This window comes from Silurus aristotelis (assembly GCF_946808225.1).
Source record: "Silurus aristotelis genome assembly, chromosome: 5".
Taxonomy (NCBI): Eukaryota; Metazoa; Chordata; class Actinopteri; order Siluriformes; family Siluridae; genus Silurus; species Silurus aristotelis.
In genome coordinates this window covers 33,204,648-33,227,161 of record NC_139578.1, presented here as the reverse complement: position 1 = coordinate 33,227,161, position 22,514 = coordinate 33,204,648, and the positions used below count along the sequence as shown (strand labels likewise).

The 22,514-nt window shown below is 39.9% G+C and overlaps 2 long non-coding RNA genes across 2 annotated transcripts; both read right to left on the bottom strand.

Moving 5' to 3' along the window:
- Positions 1 to 11,828: 11,828 nt before the first annotated feature.
- On the bottom strand, positions 11,829 to 13,570 carry LOC310725930. The gene is made up of 3 exons (XR_014533562.1): positions 13,413 to 13,570; positions 12,183 to 12,294; positions 11,829 to 12,092 (listed from the first exon to the last, which is right to left on the bottom strand). It is a non-coding gene; the product is annotated as an uncharacterized lncRNA (long non-coding RNA).
- Positions 13,571 to 19,012: 5,442 nt separating this feature from the next.
- Positions 19,013 to 19,998, bottom strand: LOC310725925. Its single transcript, XR_014533553.1, has 3 exons — positions 19,827 to 19,998; positions 19,361 to 19,472; positions 19,013 to 19,271 (listed from the first exon to the last, which is right to left on the bottom strand). It is a non-coding gene; the product is annotated as an uncharacterized lncRNA (long non-coding RNA).
- Positions 19,999 to 22,514: the final 2,516 nt, after the last annotated feature.

Below are 22,514 nucleotides of genomic sequence, written 5' to 3'. Positions count from 1 at the left end.
TCCCACACTCGCACACTCTTCCAGAACCAGTAATCTACTGCGGGAACGTGGGATGAATCGTCCGACCGGAGGGTGAAACCCAGCACACACTGGAACGGTGTCAGACAGGTGGTGTCCCTGCTCATTCCGGGCTACCAGTAGCGTGCTTGGGTCAAGAGGAGAGTGCATCTTCTCCCCGGGTGACCAGAACCGGGGGCTTCATGATAGGATTTGAACAAGGTCTGCCAGCATGCCCCTGGGACGAACGTCCTTCCCTTTGGGCACCCTGCTGGGGAAGGATCATCCTGGGCCGCGCGGATTTCCTCCTCCAACTCCCAGGCGATGGGGCATAGGATGAGCTTGGGAGGAATGATCGGTTGGGGGTCTGTAGGCTCGTCAGCGGCATTAATCCGGGACAAGGCATCCGCCTTGCCGTTTTGTGAGCCTAGACGGTAAGTAATGGTGTAATGAAACCGGGTAAATAACAGCGCCCATCTTGCCTGCCTGGGATTCAAACACTTGGCCTCTCAGAGGTACTGGAGGTTTTTATGGTCGGTGATGACCGTGAAGGTGTGCGCTGCCCCCTCTATCCAGTGCCGGCACTCATCAAGCGGCAGTTTAATGGGGAGGAGCTCCTGGTTCCCGATGTCGTATTTCTGCTTTACGGGAGACAGCTTTCTTGAAAAGAAGGCACAGGGCCGGAGCCGTGATAGGGTTCTCGACTGTTGGGACTAGGCGGCCCCTCCGCCGGTGGAGTAAACATCCACCTCCACTACAATTGGGAGCTGGAGATCCAGGTGCTGCAGGAAGGGGGCGACACAGAACCTCCTCTTCAGCTCCTCAAAGGCCTCCTTGGCCTCTGTGGTCCACACCATAGTCTTGGCCTTCCCTTTCAGCAGAGATGTAAATGTTATATTCCTATAGTCAATGCAGGGCAAGAGTCCCCCTCCCTTCTTCTCCACAACCATGGTGCAATCCCAAGGGCGGTGGGGGGGCAGGCGGGTCGCTGCCTGTTCCGCGAAAGATTTGTAATCCAAGGGAATCTCCACCCCTGATGAGCTTGTGCCTGCCAAGGGGATCAGGTTTGGGAGTGGACAGTGTAGGTGCTACAGGCACTGCTACTTGCACTGGGTCCTCCACTCGAGGATGTCACAGGGATCCCATGAGCACTTGGGGAAGTGTTTAGACAGCCAGGCTGCATTGGTTCAGACTCCGGAGCAAGAGACAGTGTGAGGAGGAGCAGGTTCTGGCTCCGGAGATCGACAGGCCGCCAGCTGCTGGGAGCTGCAGATGGACCATTGTATGAAAGCCTCCAACCCCAGTGCATCATCATATATTGCCATCGCCAATCTAATGTCCGGGTTTAACCCTTGGCGGTCAGCCCTGAGGAGCGTGGTTTCGTTCCAGCCACTGGTGGCCGCTAAGGTGCGGAAACGGAGGCTGTAATCCATCAGGGGGGAAAAGTCCCTTGGCGCAGATTAAGTAGTTGATCCGCCGTTGTGAGGGCCCCAGTGGCGGTGCAGAATACCACTGTGAATAGCGGGTAGGACATGTTTATTGCGCTATTGGCTCTCCATATTGCCCTCGCCTAAGCCAACGTCCTCCCGGTGAGTGGGGAAGTGAGAAACACCACCTTGGCTCGATCGGAGGGGAACTTGTGAGGTTGCATCTTAATATAGAGATTTACTTGCAGAAGGAAGTCATTGCACTCTGCCGCTTCTCTGGAATATGAAGCCGGGAGAGCCATCGGGCTGCTGAAGGTGGGTTGCAAAATCCGGCTGGCGGCGGTTGCTACGAAAGCCTCCCGGAAAGCTGCGGTGAGCTCCTTGATGGGATCCGAGATGGAAGTGGTTTGTGGATCCATCGAGGTAGTGTATAGTTGGGTACGATCTTCTGACAGAAGGTAATCAAGGGACGGAAACAAGGTTTAACAGTTAGGAAGTAACAGTACTGGTAAACAGTGTTTTTGCCTTTGCACTAATGTTTCTTCGCTCCATAACCCTGTGTGCATCCTACATTTGGGTCCTCCCATCCACTCACCCAGCACTTACCTAGCCCTGCACCCATATCTCTGACAGAGTGAGTGTGAACAGAGGCTTTAAGTAGGGGGAGAGATGATGGGAAACAGAAGAAGGTGGTTAGTAAGTGGGCGAGGTGCTGCGAGCGTGCTGGGTGCTGAGGGAAAGTGTGGTTGGTGGTTCCCTGATAGAGGATTAGATCATTTGGATAGATCTGATGTCTTCATTGAATTGAGATGAATTCACAGTGTTTTACCTCCATCTACTGGGCTTGATTGTGGGCAAAAATGTTATTGAGGTATTTCAATTTCCTTCTAATAGTCATGAAAAATTTTTAAATGCTATTGTTCCTGTTTCTTTAAGGATTCTTCTCTCTGTTTGATCCTAAATCCATTCATTAATACATATTCTACCACCATTATCTCTGGTTCCTGACCCTGATCACATTCAACATCTTTCTGGATATTGTTACTGTCTTCCCATGGTCTCTACATTTAAATCTTCTTATTTCAAAAGAAAAAAAAAGGTTTTGTACTCCTCCTTGCTTACCAGGATGTGATTCTTCGTTCTGTCATATTTGAGTAGTCATGGGGTGGTGGAGCAAAGAGGTTGAAAAATTACATCAAATTACATCTGATAAAATATATTCTTATATTTTATATAGTTCCTATAGCTTATTTATCTGCCTCCTTTTTCTTTGTTTTATTTATTTATTTTTTATTTATTTTATAATTTTATTTTGTATTTTATTTTTTTCTCCCCATTCTATTCCCTCATGCCAGACCGTCGTAAAAAGCATTTCACTGCATGTCGTACCCTGTATGTATGTGTATGTGACAAATAAAATTTGATTTGATTTGATTTGATTTGATTTGATTTGATTACATCTGATGAGAACGTACCAATTCTGGCCCTTGAGTAAGGTCATTAACCTTCAACTGCTCACACTAGGTTGTTTATTATGAATAATTCTATCACATAAATTCATACATTGTTGGTGTAAAATTAGTTTATATAATTAATTGAATGTAGTAATCTTAGAGTAATTAAATCAATCTCATCATGTTCTCCCAGTATACATGCACCAGTTCCTGGAAGAACCCAGAGTTTGCTAGAGAACAACCAAGACCATACCAAACATAAATCAATGTTCTAAGAAGAGATCATTCAGAGATGCAAACCAAGAGCCCATGAGTTAGAAATGTGCTTTTATTTGCATAAAAGACATCAATAAATCAGTGCAGTTACAGGAGAATGTTTAATATATAAGTTGTTCTGTAAGAAATGACAACAATTTGCTTTAAAAAACATCTTAATCTAAATCATTATGGGACGTTTTAAATGTGTTGTCTGAGTCTATGCTGACTGTTTATTTTTTTTTTAAGATCTCTTTCACCCAGTCCACCTCAGGGTCCGCACAAATCCGAAGTTCTTTTTTTGTTTCAAGACTGTAGAAGAAGGAAGACAAAGGTCAGAACTGTGGTCTGTGAATCACATGATTTGAATTATCTAAAAATAGCAGAAGTTTGAAATCGTACATGACTCCAGGAAGTGTACAGTCGAATCTCGTTTGTTCAACATTGATGACGTTCGCTGGAGGCACCGGGGTTTTATGAAACTCAAAACAGCACAATCCTGCTCCATTTGCATCTGTTACAAAATATTAAATTATCTTCTCATTTATTTAAATTAGTTACATTAAAGTAATAGGGCATTTTTCTAATCATCCACATCAGCATTTACATCAAACAGAAAGTGATCTGTGGGGTATAAAAACTAAAATTGTCATGCTTTTGATAGTGTGTACATATTTCAGGAATTTTCTGTTTATATTTTACTCAAGAGACTGATAAATAATAACATATTCATTATACAAATTCTTCGGTCTTGATCATAAGGCCTGTTTTAATTATCTACATCAAGCGTCTTTTTTTCAGATTTCTTTCTTTTTTTATTCTTTTTTTATATTCATTTCTGGTATCTACTGCAGAAACAATCAAATTGACTTTTGCACAGTACAGTGTGTACTGTATTGCAATATATTTACAGTGGAAACTCGCTTAAGGAGTAATTCGCATAACAAGCACAATAAAAAAGTATATATAGCTACCTTAACAAGCGACATTTCGCATAACAAGTGACATGGAAAGGGGACGTCCCCTCTCTTCAAGTCACTCGCTTGTGCACTGGGACATTCCGAACCCGTGCTACAATAGTCTGTGTTTAGCACTCATTCTGCTAGCATGTTAGTGTCGCTTGTAATCACGCATTTTTCCAAACTTGTGTTCAATCAACGGTTACGTATTCTCGACGATGTTCCAGGTTGGTTCGTTCCACGATAGAAGAAAATATGTAGATGATTTACGCTCCTAAACAATTTATAAGTAATTTTCTTTGAATAAATGTTACATATAAAAAAATGTAGTCATATTTTTGCCATGGAAAGTATGATTATATTTTACATTAATTTATATGGGAAACATTAAGAGTAAGATTCTGGAATGAATTATGCTCGTTATGCGAGGTTCCACTACATATATGAAAATGTATTTATATCTAGATAGATAGATAGATAGATAGATAGATAGATAGATAGATAGATAGATAGATAGATAGATAGATAGATAGATAGATAGATAGATAGATAGATAGATAGCTCAATATACACTAATGTTAATTATTTCAATATTAATTATTGATCTATATAATTGAAATTATATGACTGTATAATTCCAAATTCTGTAAATAAAACCTCAAACTATAATAATATGTAATAATGATTATATCAGTATTTTAATGTTGTATGAAATGTTATCATAGATTTTTTTTTTTATGTGGGAATTATTCAGCAAAAAAAAAAAAGGAAATAGAGAGTGTTTATATAGTCCATCTCAGCACTATGTTGGAAACCCACTGATTTTCACTGAACATCTGAATTCATGCTTGGGTTTAAAATGTGATTGTTTTCATTTTTTGAAAACCCAGAAAGTAATAAATATGAACACTAATATAAATCAGACTCCCGGTTTACAGTGAACACACAAACACACATAATTATAATTTAGTTATGATAAAAGGTTAATCACTATATTTAAAATACACAAATAAATCTTACTCTGTGCCATGGTGAAGGACTGAAGGCAGGAGAGCCCCAGAAGAACCAGCAGAAGAGAACGGCAGAACATGGCTGCTGCTGATGAAGATGATGATCGTTAAAATGTGTTATCACTTAAATATGCAATAATAATGTAGATATGATCTCTACACTGGGGTTATAGCCAATCAGAAGAGGAGAGAGAGTGTGTGGTGTGGTGTGGTGTGGTGTGGTAGGAGAGTAGTTTGAAGATGAGAAAACATTTCTTCTTTGAGCAAGCAAGGACAACCATCCCTCTACCCCACCACCACTTCTTCAGCTAGAAGCTGACTGTGGTTATCCGCAAAAACGATAAAGATCTAAAAAAAAAACTTTCTCACAGCTGTGTTTAATCTCATGCGCAAATAAATTAAAAAAAAGACAAATTTGGATTTAATTATGTTAAAACAACACTGACTGTAAGTCATCTAAATCATTTCTACCCAATATTTTTTTAATTATACATCATTAGTATAAAACATCAACAGTGTCATAACCTAAACGTCAGCAACACCAATGAGATGGATCACACACTGCTTCAAATCTGCAAGCTGCAAGGTACAGAGAGCGAGCAGTAACTGTGCAAAAAGACATTGTCCTATGTACATTGGGAGCTGTGCTACTGGTGCTATTCTGACCTTTGTTGAAGTTCTTAATGTTAATGCCCACGGTCAGAATAGCAACAGTAGCACAGCTCCCAATGTACATAGAACAATGTCTTTTGGCATACTGACTTTACAGTGGAAGAGCCTATCATCTCCATGACTGTTAAAAGCTCAACCGAGAGTGAGAGTCCTACAGTGTGTGAGCTCTGTCTTTGCTCTTTTTTTTCTTTTTGTTTTTTATCTTATTAGAAATTAGTGAAGACACATGGTGAGAGTTAGAGTAAAGTTTATGGGTCAGTGAATTAGTGTTTAAAAAGGACCCCCCCAGTGGCCCCCAGCGTTTCGGTTGTTGGCAATGGCACCTCCAGATCGACCAAGTTTACAGAGCTCTCTTGCAGACATGGATGCCCCTTTCAAGTTGTTCATTGTCTGGGAAGAAATAATGGCCAGAGCTGCTTAGTTCACTCTATCAGGTCTGATGATAGACATGTAGTTGACAGAGCTGTCTGAAATTAGACAGCGGGATGTACGGTTCTATAATAAACTACATAAAAGTCAATGTAGGGAGGAAAAACTTTGTAAGTCAGTTTTTATAAAGACCTGAAACGAGTACTGAAGAATTCAGTGGCAGAGCTGAAATATCTCTTGTGCAAACAATAGCTTAATAAAGTTCTACAGGACATGATGGATGGAAAGACCCCTGGCATCAGTGGGGTTCCAACTGAGTTCTATAGAACGTTGCCAGTTCTCAATGAGAGCATTGTGGAGGTGCAACTGAGGTGCAGGAGAGCAGTGACCTACTACCAAAAAAAGGAGTAGGGCGACCATCAAGAGATTAAGAACTGGCAACCTGTAAGTCACCTTTGTGCTGACTTCAAAATCCTCTTTAGGACCCTGGCCTACAGACTGAAGGTGGTGAGAGGGCAGGTCATTCATGCTGACCAGACTTACTGTGTGCCTACTAGCAATATGTTTTAGAATGGAATTATTGCTTGGGATATTTTAGAGGTATCTGGACTGTTCTGTCTTAATTTGCATCTAATCTCTGTGGACCAGGAAAAATCATTCATTAATGTGGAACATCAATACCTTTGGAACACACTCAATGCTTTCTGGCTTTGTTGGAATAGCTGAAGTGATATATCAGGACATTGAAAATGGGCTATGGTGGTTTAAGCGCCTCTTTTAAAGTTAACAGAGTTATTAGACAAAAGTCACTCTCTGGAATGTTATATTCTTTAGCAATTGAACAAATTAGAAAAAATAGACGGTGTGGGAATTCCCCAAGAGTTTATAGCTTTAGATATCAGTTTATGCAGATGATGTGATAATGTTAAAGGGACAAAATGATATTAGCAGCTTGATTTATTTTGAAAATTGTTGATGAGTTTCAAATGATTTCATCTGATTAAGTAAATTGGGCCAAGAGTGATGTATTGGCTGTTGGTAATTGGGAGGACTTCCAACCAGCACCTCTAATTGTGCTGATTTGAAAAAACAGGTGGTCTCAAATACCTGGGAGTATTTATTTTCAGGATCTAGTCAGTACCTGGGCACCGAGCAGCTCAGAGGAACAGTTTCATTTTAACTTACCTCAGGATTTAAACATAAACAAATGGATCTACTTCAGATACTTCACTAATATTATTGTTGTGTCTCCAAATCATGTACAGAAATATATATAAAGTACATTTCTTGTAAACGTTGAGATGATTAGATTGTTTGGATAGATCTCAGCAGTTGTGTGATTCTTTGCTCTGTCATATTTCAGACGTCCTGTGGTGGTTGAAGCACAGTGGTTAAGAATTTGGACATCTGATGAAAAGGTACCAATGTACCCACCTTCATCTGCTCATACCAATGAATACATTTGCTAAATGATGTAAAATATTATGTTCAAAGAGGCCATGCATATCTTATGTAAGCTAAATTGGTAGAAATTGAAAAATGATCTTTTAGTAATTATTTTTTTAGTATTCACCCATTGTTGGAATAAAAATATTTTATATAATTACTTGAGTGAACGTAATCCATGAGCAATTACAATTATCTTATCATATTCAACCAGTATGCATTTACACAAGTTCCTCAAATAACCCAGAATTTTAGAGAACAACCAAGAACATACCAAACAGAGAAATGGTATTCAAAGAAGAGATTATTCAGAGACACAAAACAAGAGGCAATGAGTTTTAAATGTGATTTAATGCATAGAATATATTAATAAATCAGAGCAATTACAAGGATACATCTGATAGCTGTAAAAAAGCTTTTACAGTTATGGACGGCATGAATTTGTTTTAAGCAACATGTTAAGCTAAAGGAACGAAGAAACACGGTGATTTTGTCATCTGAGTCTAGGTCAATGTTACATTTTTGATTTTCATAATCTCCTTCACCCAATCCACCTCTGGGTCTGCACACATTTGAAATTGATTTTTTGTAGTAAGACTGTAGAAGAAGGAAGAGAAAGATCAGGATAAAACTGTGATTTGACTCCAGAAAGTGTGCAGTTGAATCTCATTTTTTTGTGACATCGGCGACGTTCGCTGCAGGCATCGGTTTTTTATGGAACTCAAAAAAGCACAATCCTGCTCCATTCGCATCTGTGACAGAGCATTTCATTATCTGCTCATTTATATCAAAGTAAAGATACAATAAAGTCATGATGCATGTTTAATGATCTACATCAAGCATCTTCAAGTGTTTTGTGAAAATTTTGTAAAGAAACTGAAAAAATGATTACGTATTGTCAATATACTATTATAGCTATACAGTATATATATATATATATTTATTGATTGATTTTCAAGCATGGTAATATATATATTGCTATATTTAAAACACAAAAGTAAAAATCTTACTTTGTGCCATGGTTAAGGACTGAAGGCAGGAGAGCCCCAGGAGAACCAGCAGAAGAGAATGACAGAACATGGCTGCTGATGATGGAGACAATGAACAATAATATCATAGATATGATCTCCACACTGGTGTTATAAGCCAATCAGAGGAGGAGGGAGAATGTGGGGTGTGGTGGAAGGGGTTGGAGGGCAGTTTGAGAAAACATTTCGTCTTTGACTAAAAAAGAACACACCACCACTTCTTCAGCGAGAAGCTCACTGTGGTTGTCCCCAAAAATGATAAAGATCAATGTCTTCAAATATACAATTTCCCACGGTTGTGTTTAATCACATGCACTTAAAACATGAAAACTATTAAAACATGTTTAAACAACACACTGTAAATCATTTCTACCTTATAATTTTTTGTTGTCCACATGACCATTGAGATAGATCTTACACTGATTCTTTGCTGCAAGCTTCAAGGTGAATAGAGAGCTAACAGCATCAAGATTCCAGGATGACCACTTTGACGAGGATTCATCCTGGTCGCAGAACAAAAATCAAGAAAAATAGAAGCAGCTTTACATGCTGAGGAGACTGCCTGAGAAACTTCTACACTGGAGAGCATTTGAACTTGTTGTGTGGGTTGGTGACTGTACTGCCCAGGAAATTAAACACTCATTACAACACATCAGAATGTCTATAAAAAGAGAAATGGGCGAGCAATGATAGTCATTATGGCTTGTTCTCACCCTTTCACTCACTGTTCACTCTTATGAGATCTGGTAAACCATTCCACTTACAGCTCCCCCTCACACAGACACTGATACTGACCAATAGAATAGGTTTATATGTCAGTTTACCTCCACACCTGTAGATGGTGCCAGAGCGCCCTGTGAAACACATAGATACTAACTTGTTCCTGGTGTAAAAGATAAAACATTGATCATGTAGTGACCATTAATGTCTCCAGTGCACAGTTAAGTAGGTGGGAGCAAGGTCATGGGTAGCATCAGGGTGTTCAGGGCTCTGACAGCTTGGGGGGAGAAGCTGTTGCAGAACCTTGTAGTGTTGGTCCTGATGCTTTGAAACCTCCTGGCTGAGGGCAGGGTCTTGAACAGTCTGTGGAAGGGTTGAGGGGGATGCTTCACAATAGAAGTGGCTCTACGTATGCAGTGTCTATTAAAGATGTCCTGAATAGAGGGAAGGGAGACCCTGATCATCCTCTCAGCTTCTCCAAAGTGGAGTTGGTTTTATTAATCCAGGTGAGGTCATCAGAGATATGTACACCAAGAAACTCTCTCCACTACTGAGCCAATGATGAGCAGGGGAGGGTGATGACCCGTTCCTTTCCTGAAGCCGACAATGATCTCCTTTGTTTTGTCTACATTAAGAAACAGGTTGTTGATGTGACACATGTTCACAAGTTCACCTTCTCTCTGTATAGTGTTTCATTGTCAATGCTGATGAGACCCACTACTGTTGTGTCATCAGGAAACTTGACAATGAGGTTGGATACCGACTTTGATGTGCAGTCATGAGTGAGCAGATTGAATAGCAGTGGGCAGAGCACACAGCCTTGAGGTGCCCCTCTGTTCAGTTTAATGGTGCCTGGTGTTTTTTGCCGATGCGCACTGACTGTGATGTGATTTTGTAGTCACTTAGGCTCTGGATGTCCTGCCACATGATTCTAGTATCCTTAGTATCACAGTAGTGATTGTTAATTTTTTTTTGTGCATACTGATGTTTTGCTTTCTTGATGGCTTTGAGAAGGTGAGGTCTTGCCGACCTGAGAGGCCCTTCTTCTCCCAACTTGAAAGCAGGGTCTGGAAAAACACAGTCCAATAGTCCAATCCTGATGCAGATTATAATAAATTGACAGTGGCATTGAGTAAAAGACAGGAGGTGGAGCTGGAGGTAGCAGAGCTAAAGATGTTGAGATGTTCATTGAGAGTGATGACGATGGACAGGTTTAGAAATGAGTTTGTAAGAGGGACAGCGCATGTAGGACGTTTTGGAGACAAGGTGAGGGAGGTGTGATTGAGATGGTTTGGACATGTGCAGAGGAGGGACATGGGGTATATCAGTAGGAGAATGCTGAGGATGGAGACACCAGGAAGGAGGAAAAAAGGAAGAAGGTTTAAGGATGTGGTGAGGGAAGACATGCAGGTAGTTGGTGTGAAAGAGACAGATGTAAAGAACATGGGGGGTTTGGAGACGGATTATCCGATGTTGTGCCCCCTAATGGAGGCAGCCGAAAGAAGAAAAAGAAGATAATACATTATTCTATTAGCATTGGTTATGTACCTAAATCTTTTAAACTGCAGTTATCAACCACTTAATTAAGAAACCCGACCTTGACCTCATCAGTTGTCCAACTACAGGCCAATAACAAACCCCTATTTTATCTCAAAGATTCTAGAAATAACTTTGCTAAAAAGAAAGCACAAACCTCTTACTGTATATGGAGTATATTAAGAGTTCATATTGAGAGGATTAGATCATTTGGATAGATCTGATGTCTTCATTGAATTGAGATGATTTCACAGTTTTAAGGTGTTTTACTGCCATCTACTGGGTCTGATTGTAGGCAAAGATGTTAATGATTTATTTCAATTTCCTTCTAATAGTCATGAAAAATGTTTAAATGCTTCTGTTCCTGTTTCCTTAAGGATTCTTCTTTCTGTTTGATCCTAAATCCATTCATTAATACATATTCTACCACCATTATCTCTGGTTCCTGACCCTGATCTCATCCAACATCTTTCTGGATATGCTTACTGTCTTCCCATGATCTTTACATTTAATTCATTCTATTTAAGAAGGAAAAAAAAAGGTTTTGTACTCCTCCTTGCTTACAAGGATGTGATTTTTCATTCTGTCATATTTGAGTAGATTGGGGTGGTGGAGCAAAGAGGTTAAAAAATGACATCAAATTACATCTGATGAGAACGTACCAATTCTGGCCCTTGAGTAAGGTCATTAACCTTCAACTGCTCACACTAGATTGATTATTATGAATAATTCTATTACAAAAATTCATCCATTGTTGGTGTAAAATTAGTTCATATAATTACTTGAATGAAGTTACCCTCATGAGTAAATAAATTAATCTTATCATGTTCTCCCAGTATACATGCACCAGTTCCTGGAAGAACCCAGAGTTTGCTAGAAAACAACCAACACCATACCAAACATAAATCAATGTTCTAAGAAGAGATCATTCAGAGATGCAAACCAAGAGCCCATGAGTTAGAAATGTGCTTTAATGCGTAGAATATATAAAAAATCAGTGCAGTTACAGGAGAAAATTGGATTCATCGATTTACTTAAAACATTTTTGTCCTGTTAAAAATTACAACAATTTGCTTAAAAAAACATCTTAAGCTAAATCATGGTGAGATGTTTTAAATGTGTTGTCTGAGTCTATGCTGATGGTTTACTTTTTATGACCTCCTTCACCCAGTCCACCTCAGGGTCCGCACAAATCTGACGTCCTTTTTTTGTTTTAAGACTGTAGAAGAAAGAAGACAAAGGTCAGAGCTGTGATCTGTGAATCACATGATTTCAATGATCTAAAAAAAGAAGTAGGTTGAAATCGTACATGACTCCAGGAAGTGTACAGTCGAATCTCGTTTCTTGTACAGCCGCGATGTTTGCTAAAGGGATCGGTCTTTTGTGAAACTCGAAACAGCACAATCCTGCTCCATTTGCATCTGTTACAAAACATTTCATCATCTTCTCATTTATTTAAATTAGTTACATTAAAGCCACAAGGCATTTTTCTAATGATCTACATCAGCATTTACATCAAACTGAAAGTGATCCGTGGGATATAAAAACAACTTTTTTCCTGCTTTAAGTAGTGTATACATATTTCATGAATTTTCTGTTTATATTCTACTCAAGAGACTGATAAATAATAACATGATCATTATACAATTTCTGGAATAATCCAATGTAATGGTGGCTTAAGACATCTAAAGGATGCCACGAGATTTATGCAAGGATGTTGGTGGTTGATTTTAGCTCAGCTTTCAAGAACGTTAACCCTTCCAAGCTAGTCCTGAAGCTGAAAAGCTTGGCATCAGCACACCTCTCTGCAACTCGACTCTGGACTTCCTTACTTAACACTGTAACCTTCTCCAGTCTCACCCTCAGCACTGTGGTTCCTTAGGGATGTGTTTTGTCCCCTCTCCTATACTCCCTTGTCACCACTCATGCTCCCATTCACATCAACGGAGCTGCTGTGTACCCAGCTTCAAGTTCCTTGAAGTCCAGATCGCAGAGGATCTCACCTAGTATCTGAACTCTCCTGTTCTGATTAGATAGGTACATTTTCTGAGGAGACTTAAAAAAGCTCCGTCCGTGCTAGAGGATACTGGAGAACTTTTATCTCAAACTGCATCTCAGTGTGGTACAGAGCTGCACTGCTTTGGACCATAAAGTCCTTTAGAGGGTGGTGAAAACCCTCAGCACTCAGCTACACACCTTGTAGGACATCTACAAGAAATGTTTTTTTTGTTTTTTTTTGTATGTTATAATTTTTTCTATTTTTCTCATTTTAGGTATGAATTATTTAGCAAAATTTAGGATGTTTATTGATTCCATCTCAGCACCATGTTGGTGATCCGCTGATCTTAATAAACATCTAAATTCATCCTTAGTTTAATAGACGATTTTTTTATTTTGAAAACCCAGAAAGTAATAAATATATACATTAAAAATAATCGGACACCCATGTACAGTGAACATACAAACACAAATATATTTAAAATTCAGGTATGATAATAGGATTGTTGGTATATTTAAATTCAATAAATAAGAATCTTACTCTGTGCCATGGTGAAGGACTGAAGGCAGGAGAACCCTAGGAGAACCGGCAGAAGAGAACGGAAGAACATTGGTGCTAATTATGATGGAGACAATGAATAACTGCTAAATGTGGAAGAATAAAGTAGACACGATCTCCACACTGGAGTTATATATGTGTATATATATATATATATATATATATATATATATATATATATATATATATATATATATATATATATATATATATATATATCAGAGGAGGAGGAAGAGTGGGGTGGGTGTTGTACGAGGGCAGTGTGAAGATTTACAAAAAATTTTCTGCTAAGAAAGGACAAAACTGACCCCCCACCCAAACACCATTTCTTTATCTCGAAGCTGGCTGTGGTTGTCACCTAAAATTAAGAACGTTCTAACACTTGAAATTTGCACTTCTTCACAGCTTTGTTTATTAATAAAAAATAAAGATAAAAATGTTAAAACATGTTAAAACGATACTGAATGTAACTTATAAAAAATAACTTCTACCTTATATTTTTTTGTTTTATATATCATCAGTGTAGGACAACCTAAATATCAGCATGGCCAATAAAATGGATCTAACACTACTTCTAATCTGCAGGCTGCAAGGTAACGAGGGCTTGCAGCTAGAAGATTCCAGGATGAACACGAAGCAACTATCTTAGGAAACATATAAGCAACTTCACTTACATGTACATTTGAACTCGCTGTGAGGTCTGGTGACTGTACTGCCCAGATATTACAGAATTCATTAAAACCTCTCAGAACATCTACAACATTAGAGATGGGCCTGCAGTGTTAGTCACCAGAGAGTGATCTCATCTTTTATACTACTGATCACACTTATGAGATCAGGTAAACCCTTCCACATTGAGGTTGACCTCAGACACTGAGACTGTAAGTAAATAAATGTAACTAAACATCTCAACAGCTACTTTTTGAAACATAAATTGAGGTGCATCTAAGCCCTGTGTACAGACTGTAGCCATTGGTCGACCTCAGTTGCTTTGCTCCATGAATGAAGCGGATGACTGGGGGCTGCTTGCCTACAGAGACCCCATCAATCAGAGTGTGACAAGCCAAAAGGTGGCCACATAAACCCTGAGAGTAACAGGACCTGTATCTGTGGGAAATGTTTTTAGCACTGAAACAATTTGGCAGTCAACAGGGTCTGCATTGTGTGTCATACACCAATCTTTAAAAGCATGCCATCTGAGGACATAGCTACTGCTGGTGGAGGGAGTCCTAGCATTTAAAATAGTCTGTATTACACTGTCTGGAAGCCCATCATCTTTTAGTTGATTCCTTTCAGGCGTCCGATATGATGTTACAGTGCTCCGACCACCGAAGAAACACTGTCCTGTCCACCTGAGATGGAATATTACTTCTCAGGAAGGATATTAGATCTAAGAACCATAGTCTGGTCAGTCAAAATTGTGCTATCAGTAAGGAGAGAGGTCCATCAACAAGGGTCTAACTCTCTCTTACTGATAGATTGGTGGAAATCCATGAGAATGCAGCCTGGGCAACATAAGGTCCATTGCAGAGAGAGCATTGTGCTGTCTGCTGTGAAGCAAAGAAGCTCACCTCTGCTTTGTACAGGAGGAGGCATCCAAATATGTATTATTTCATGCCATTCATTTATTGTATGGCAGAACACCAGTGTCCCTGAGGGTGTCAGAAAGGATACTTTACTCTCTGTTAGAATTTCTTGTTCTCCTTCTTGAGGACACACACACGACCATGGTCCTGGGTGCAAACACTCTCAGGACATTGGGAATCGAAGGGTGGTTTTCTCCTTATGAAGCCTCCAGAAGTTTTGCCCCCTGGTGGTAGCTTAGTGGTTAACCTGTTAGATCGCACCCCCACTTTCAGGACTCACTGCTGAAAATAACCTATCTAACTTTATGGCATTGGTTTCTGGATCAGAAAGTCACAAATTCAAGTCCCAACACCACCAAGGTGTCAATGATGGATCCTTCAGCAAGTACCTTAATCCGCAACAGATAAGTTCCCTTTCAGGAACTCGAGCTGCATTGCAACGCTTTGGGAACGCTTACGCGTTGTCAACGCTCTGAATCACGTGTGATGTGTTGTGTGATCTGTATAATGGAAGGCGCAGCGTCATTGGCGGGGTGACATTACGACTAGGAAGCTATAAAAAGCACATGAAGTGAAGTGGGTGCCAGCTTCTGTTTGCTCATTAAACGCTCTGTGTGGGGCGCAGTTTGCGAGTCAGAGATTGAGGAGCTAATGGAGGTTGTGGCTTGAGCTGTCACCAAGCTAGACCTGTCAACCACTTATCTAGGCACCAAATGGAATTCAGCTATTATGCGCGCGCTGCTTTCCCCTGCCTGCATTGCGTCCAGAAAGGTCAGAGAAGGACAGACACTCACTGTCAAGCAGCTCCTGAACTGCTTGAGCTTATGACAGCAGTGTCCAATGTGATTCCTTTTGGCCTCCTGCACATGACCCCCTTCAGTGGTGGGTCAGGATCCGTTGGTTCTCATAAAAGGGCAATTCCCTCGTACTATCAAGGCATGTAGCGATGCCTATGTATGTTTAAAAAGATCCCGTATTCTTATCTGAAGACCTTGTGTTGGAAGTTCCTGGTCATCGTGTAATGGTCACGAGAGATGCGTCCCTCGCGGGGTTGGGAGTCATGAGTGGTCAAGAGTTGTGGACACTGAGGCTGTGGTCCCTGAGGTTTCGGTTGAGGTGGTAGAGACCATTCTCCATTCCAGAGCTCCCTTCACGAGGAGGTTGTATGCCACGAGATGGCGCCTGTTAAATGTGTTGTATAAACATCACCATTTGGATCCAGTTCACTGCCCAGTTGGTTCAGTGCTGGAATTCTTCCAGGGATAGCTCGCCATAGGATTGGCTCCGTCCACCCTGAAAGTCTATACATCCGTCATTCTGGCGTATCATGCCCCCGTAGCGGGGCAAACACTGGGCAGTGACCCTATAGTGATGCGTTCTCTCTGTGGCACCTGGCCGTTGTGCTGGAGACTCTATCTGAGTCCCACTTCAAGCCATTGGCCAAGGTGTCTTGGAGGCACCTCACAGTTGAGACTATGTTTCTATTGGCTATTTGCTCTCCGAAGAGAGTAGGAGATTACAGACCTTCTGTGGCCCCCTCCTTCTAACGTTTACTCCAGGTATGGCCAATACCTTAGATCGGGTTACATTCCAAAGGTGCCCTCGGTCGTCCCGTGACCTGTTACAGGCATTCTATCCTCCTCTGTTTCAGGCCCCAGACCAGGAAAAGCTGAACCGGCTGTACCCGGCACAAGCACTGGACCTTTTTGTCCACAGGACAAGTCAGTGGAGGAAGTCAGATCAGTCGCTCGTCTGCTACAGCCGTCAGAGGAGAGGCCTCTGACCTTGAGCAGGTGGACTGTTGATGCTATTGCCCTCTGGACTCCCTGCTCTATTCGGGGTCAGAGTTCACTCAACCCAGAGTGTGGCAGCCTCTAAGGCTTGGTCTTCTGGAGTGTCCCTCCAAGACATCTGCAACAAGACAAGACAAGATATCTGGCTGGCCCACCCTGCTGACCTTTAACCTGTCCTTTCAACCTAGCTGTGCCTATACACACTAGTCATTGACTGGTCAGGCTGGCGTTATTGGATTCTTGTTTTTAAAACGTTGTGATGCAACGCAGATACATTGTAACCCAGATACATTGTAAGTCGCTCTGGATAAAGAAATCTGGCAGTTGCCATAAATGTGGATTTTATTGTCACAGAGACCACTGGCTCGCTTATTAGGGATAAACTTATAAGGAATTTAAATGTCATAAGAACTTTAACCTGAAAACTCAGTAATGTTTACTAAAAGCTGTTAGATATGATGTAGAGATCCAGACAAGACCTGAAATCCAACAGTAAGCAGCTCAGAGAACAAGTTTCACTTTAACTTACCTCACAATTTGAACATTAATCCATCTCAGATATTTTACTAGTTTTATTATTATTATTATTATTATTATTATTATTATTATTATTATTATTATTATTATTATTGTCTCTATAAATCGTTTAAAAAAAAATTCATACTGTTTATAAAGTATATTTAGAGTACATGTTGAGGTGATCAGATCATTTAGATAGATCTTGGATGTCTTCTTTAGGGTGAGATAATTATAGTTTTAAGGTGTTTTACCGCCATCTATTGTAACGGTTAATAGGCAAAGTATTAAATATTTATTTTAAATTCTTTCTAATGTTCATCAAGTCTGTTTAAAATGTTTCAGCTCCTGTTTCTCTCTGTGGTACTAAATATATTTATTAATTTATGTTAAGATAAGATAAGATAAGATAAGATAAGATAAGATAAGATAAGATAAGATAAGATAAGATAAGATAAGATAAGATAAACCTTTATTCGTCCCACAGTGGGAAAATTTCTTTGTTACAGCAGCATGAAAAAATAAAAAATAAATGCAAATATATAAAAGAATAGACAATAGACATACTATAGTATACAAGTATATACACAACACAATGTATAAATACAAATGAGGAAAAAGTACGTATTGCAGGTTGTATTGCACACAGGTGGTATTGCACTTATTGCAGGTAATATTGCACGTATTGCAAGTGATATTGCACGCAGGTTGTATTTTACACAGTAAAACAGTAATAACAGTAACTATTAGACCATTGAATCGTAATAGTGTGTATTATGGTTAATGGTTCACTTGGAGCAGCTTTTATTGTACAGTCTAATAGCAGCAGGAAGTAAAGACCTTCTATAACGCTTCTTCAGACACCTAGGATGTAACAGTCTGTCACTGAAGGAGCTGCTCAACGAGGTAACAGTTTCATACAGGGGGTGAGAGGCGTTCTGCAGTAATGATGATAGTTTTGCTACCATCCTCCTTTCTCCCACCTCCTGTACAGTGTCCAGGGGAATCCCCAGGACTGAGCTGGCCTTCCTGATCCGCTTGTCCAGTCTCTTCCTGTCTGCAGTAGAGATGCTGCTGCCCCAGCAGACCACACCATAGAATATGGCTGAGGCCACCACAGAGTCAAAAGAGTTCTACCACCATCTCCTCTGGTTCCTGGTCCTGATCACGTCCAAATTTGTTGGATTGTTCCTGTCTTCCCTGTACCACCATATTTCAGAAGTCATGTGTTATTTACCATATCATATTTACCATATCATATTTACTACCATATTTCAGAAGTCATGTGTTCAAGAAATTGGACATCTGATGGGAAGGTATCATGCTGGACCCTTGAACAAGGTCATTCTCCAAATGGCTTAAAATTATTATGTTCATAGGAGCCATGTATATATTTATATGAGCTAAATCATTAAAGATTATAAAATCATTATGAATTATTTTGTCACAAGAATTCACCTATTGTTGGTGTAAAACTAGTTTATATAATTACTTGAATGTAGTAATTAAAAGAGCAATGTAGTAATGTAATAATGAGCAATTAAATTATTCTCATTATCTTTTCTCAGTATATCTGCACCAGTTCCTGGAAGAACCCAGATTTTGCTAAAGACCACACCCAGAACATTCCAAACATAGAAACAGCGTTCTAAGAAGAGATCATTCAAAGACGCAAACCAAGAGGCCATGAGTTATAAATGTGCTTTATTGCGTAGAATATATAATAAATCAGTGCAGTTACAGCAGAAAGTTTGATTTATATAAAACATTTTTGTCCTGTTAAAAATGACAACAGTTTGCTTAAAAATAACATTTTAATGTAAATCATGGTGAGATGTTTTAGATGTGTTGTCCGAGTCTATGCTGCCTGTTTACTTTTCATGACCTCCATCACCCAGTCCACCTCAGGGTCCGCACAAATTCGATATCCTTTTCTTGTTTCAAGACTGTAGAAGAAAAAAGACAAAGGTCAGAGCTGTGATCTGTGAATCACGTGATTTAAATGATCTAAAATAGAAGTAGGTTGAAATCGTACATGACTCCAGGAAGTGTGCAGTCGAATCTCGTATCTTGTACAGCCACGATGTTCGCTGAAGGGATCGGTCTTTTGTGAAACTCGAAACAGCACAATCCTGCTCCATTTGCACCTGTGAAAAAAAAAAGTCTTTATTTATTCCAGACTAAAGGATGAAGTTACAATAAAGTCATGAGGCATTTGCTAAATGAGTTTGAAGGCGGTGTTCGGAAAAGAAAGTGATCTATAGTGTATAGAATTTTTGTAACTTTTTTTAAACAGTGTATATGTATATACTGTACATTTTCGGTATTTTATGGCGTTATTCTACCAAAAAGACTAAGTGATATTATACATATTGTCATATATATTATACACTAATATAAATGGGACACCCTGTGTACAGCACACACACACATAAACACACACATTAAATTGAAGCACAATAAAAAAAATTGCTATAATTATAAATAAATAAAACTCTTACTCTGTGCCGTGGTGAAGGACTGAAGGCAGGAGAGCCCCAGGAGAACCAGTAGGACAGAACGACAGAACATGGCTGCTACTGATGATGATGGAGATCAATGAATAATTAAAAAATTGTAGAATTATAACATAGATACGATCTCCACCCTGAGGTTATAAGCTTATCAAAGGAGGAGGGAGAGTGTGGGGCAGGGTAGGAGGGCAGTGTGAAGATAAAAAAAAAAAAGATTTTCACTTTGACTAAGAAAGGACAAAACTCCCCCCCCCCCCCCCCCCCACACCCACTCACCCGTTCTTCATCTAGATGTTGGCTGTGGTTGTCACCTAAAATAAAAAAGATCTAACACTTCATATTTGCACTTCCTCACAGCTGGGTTTAATAAATAATAAAGACAAGTAATCTAAACATGTCAAAACAATACTGAATGTAACTTATAAAATCTTATATTACTTATATGATCTACCGTCTACGTTTTTTATTTATTTGTATTCTTTTTTTATTTATCATCAGTGTAAGACCACCTAAATATCAGCATGGCCAATGAGATGGATCTTACACTGCTTCTAATCTGCAGGCTGCAAGGTAAAGAGAGCTTGCATCTACAAGATGGCTACATGATGACCACATCGTCGAGGATCACTCCTGGCCATGGAACACGAAGCAACCATCTGAGGAAACATAGAAGCAGTGTCATTTCCTGAGAAGACTGCTTAAGAAACGTCTTTACATGTTCATTTGAACTCGCTGTGTGGTTTGGTCCTGTACTGCACAGGATATTACAACATTCATTATGACCCCTCAGAACATCTATAACAGGAGCTCGATCTCACCCCTTCCACTACTGATCACGCTTATGAGAAATGGTAAACCCTTCCACCTTCAGGTTCACCTCACACACATATACTGGCACTGTAAGCATATAAATACATGCTGAATCAGCACTTCTGATGGCACTACCCTGAGTCATCTCAACAGATGTTTGTGTAAAAAAAGAATGATGGAGGTGGAGGAATTACCAGATTTGAGAAGTGTTAAGTGAGTGGGACGGGTGTGAGGAATCCGTGATGATTTATCTTGTTATAGATCTCATAATGCCGCGAAAGGAGTCAATTTCTGGGATTTGCTTAGCTGTTGTGGTATTTGAGCCCGGTCCTGTGTAGAACAATCAGGATCCAATGATCTCCCTGGACAACCGTCTGATCTCTAAGCATGGAATATCAACTGTCCTCTTTCTCATTTATTGCTAATCAATTTCTCCACAGCTTGCTCAGGTGTTTATTTAGTTCATTATCATTTAAAGACTGGACAATTCTCTTGGCAGCACTGCCTATAAACACCATCCGAATCTTATTTGAAATGCAGTTGCATGACATGTTTTCAACCTTCTTAAGTTCTCCTAAACTACCCCAATGCTACACTCCTCCAGTTGGATCTGTAGCTTCAGATCCTCTACCACTGCTCCACTCATCCTTCCCTCCTTTACCACTGCTTCACTGATCCCTCCATCCTCTAACACTGCTCCACTAATCCCTCCATCCTCTACCACTGCTCCACTGATCCCTCCATCCTCTACCAGTGCTCCACTGATCTCTCATTCTCTACCAGTGCTCCACTAATCCCTCCATCCTCTACCAGTGCTCCACTGATCTTTCATCCTCTACCAGTGCTCCACTAATCCCTCCATCCTCTACCACTGCTCCACTGATCCCTCCATCCTCTACCAGTGCTCCACTGATCTCTCATTCTCTACCAGTGCTCCACTAATCCCTCCATCCTCTACCAGTGCTCCACTGATCTCTCCATCCTCTACCACATTTTACTTTTGATGATATCACCCAAATATCACCCTTGATATCTTGATATCTTAATTTGATCTAATTGAGGATGAGGTTCCCCTTTTTTATCTGGTTCCTCTCAAAATATCTTCCTCATACCATCTAATAGAGTTTTTCCTTCACCACAGTGACCCCAGACTGCTCATCAGGGATAAACACACATCATTCAATTTGTTGTTCTATAATTCTTACAGTTCTCCAGTGACTTATATATATATATATATATATATAAATCAAAAATATAAATAAATCATGCATGACTCCACTGTCATTCAGCACTGTTTACTTCACCTCTTAATCCCATCATTATGATGCCACATCTATGAAAGCATCAGTATTGTAGAGAAGTGCAGTAGAACAGAGCGCTGCATCACACGAGATCTCATACAGTAACAATGAACATCATAAAGCAAGAAACCCAATGAGCACAAATCAACACGTCTCCTTTCACTGAAGCCACAACTGCACCTCCCACATACATCATCTCCAGCAGAACTATTGATATTCACCTCATCACATCACCCCATGCCTTTTTTTCATGCATTACAGTATTTCTGGGGATTTGAAATGAAAATACATTAGTGCAAATTCTACAGGAAATGTATAAATGGTTCTTGAAAAATCTTAACTGTTTTGGTGAACTTTCCTCACAATGTCCAGCTTTTCTTGAAATTTGTATGTGTACTTTATGCTACAAGCATCCACACTGCTGATTCTGAAAGCCTCCTGGCAGATTTTGACCCTAGCAACACATGAAGCGATGGCTGAAATCTGATTGGATAGAATGTCTAACCAAAACAGACACTACAGGAAGCAGCGAGAAAAGAGAAAAGCTATAAAATTAAGAGACTAT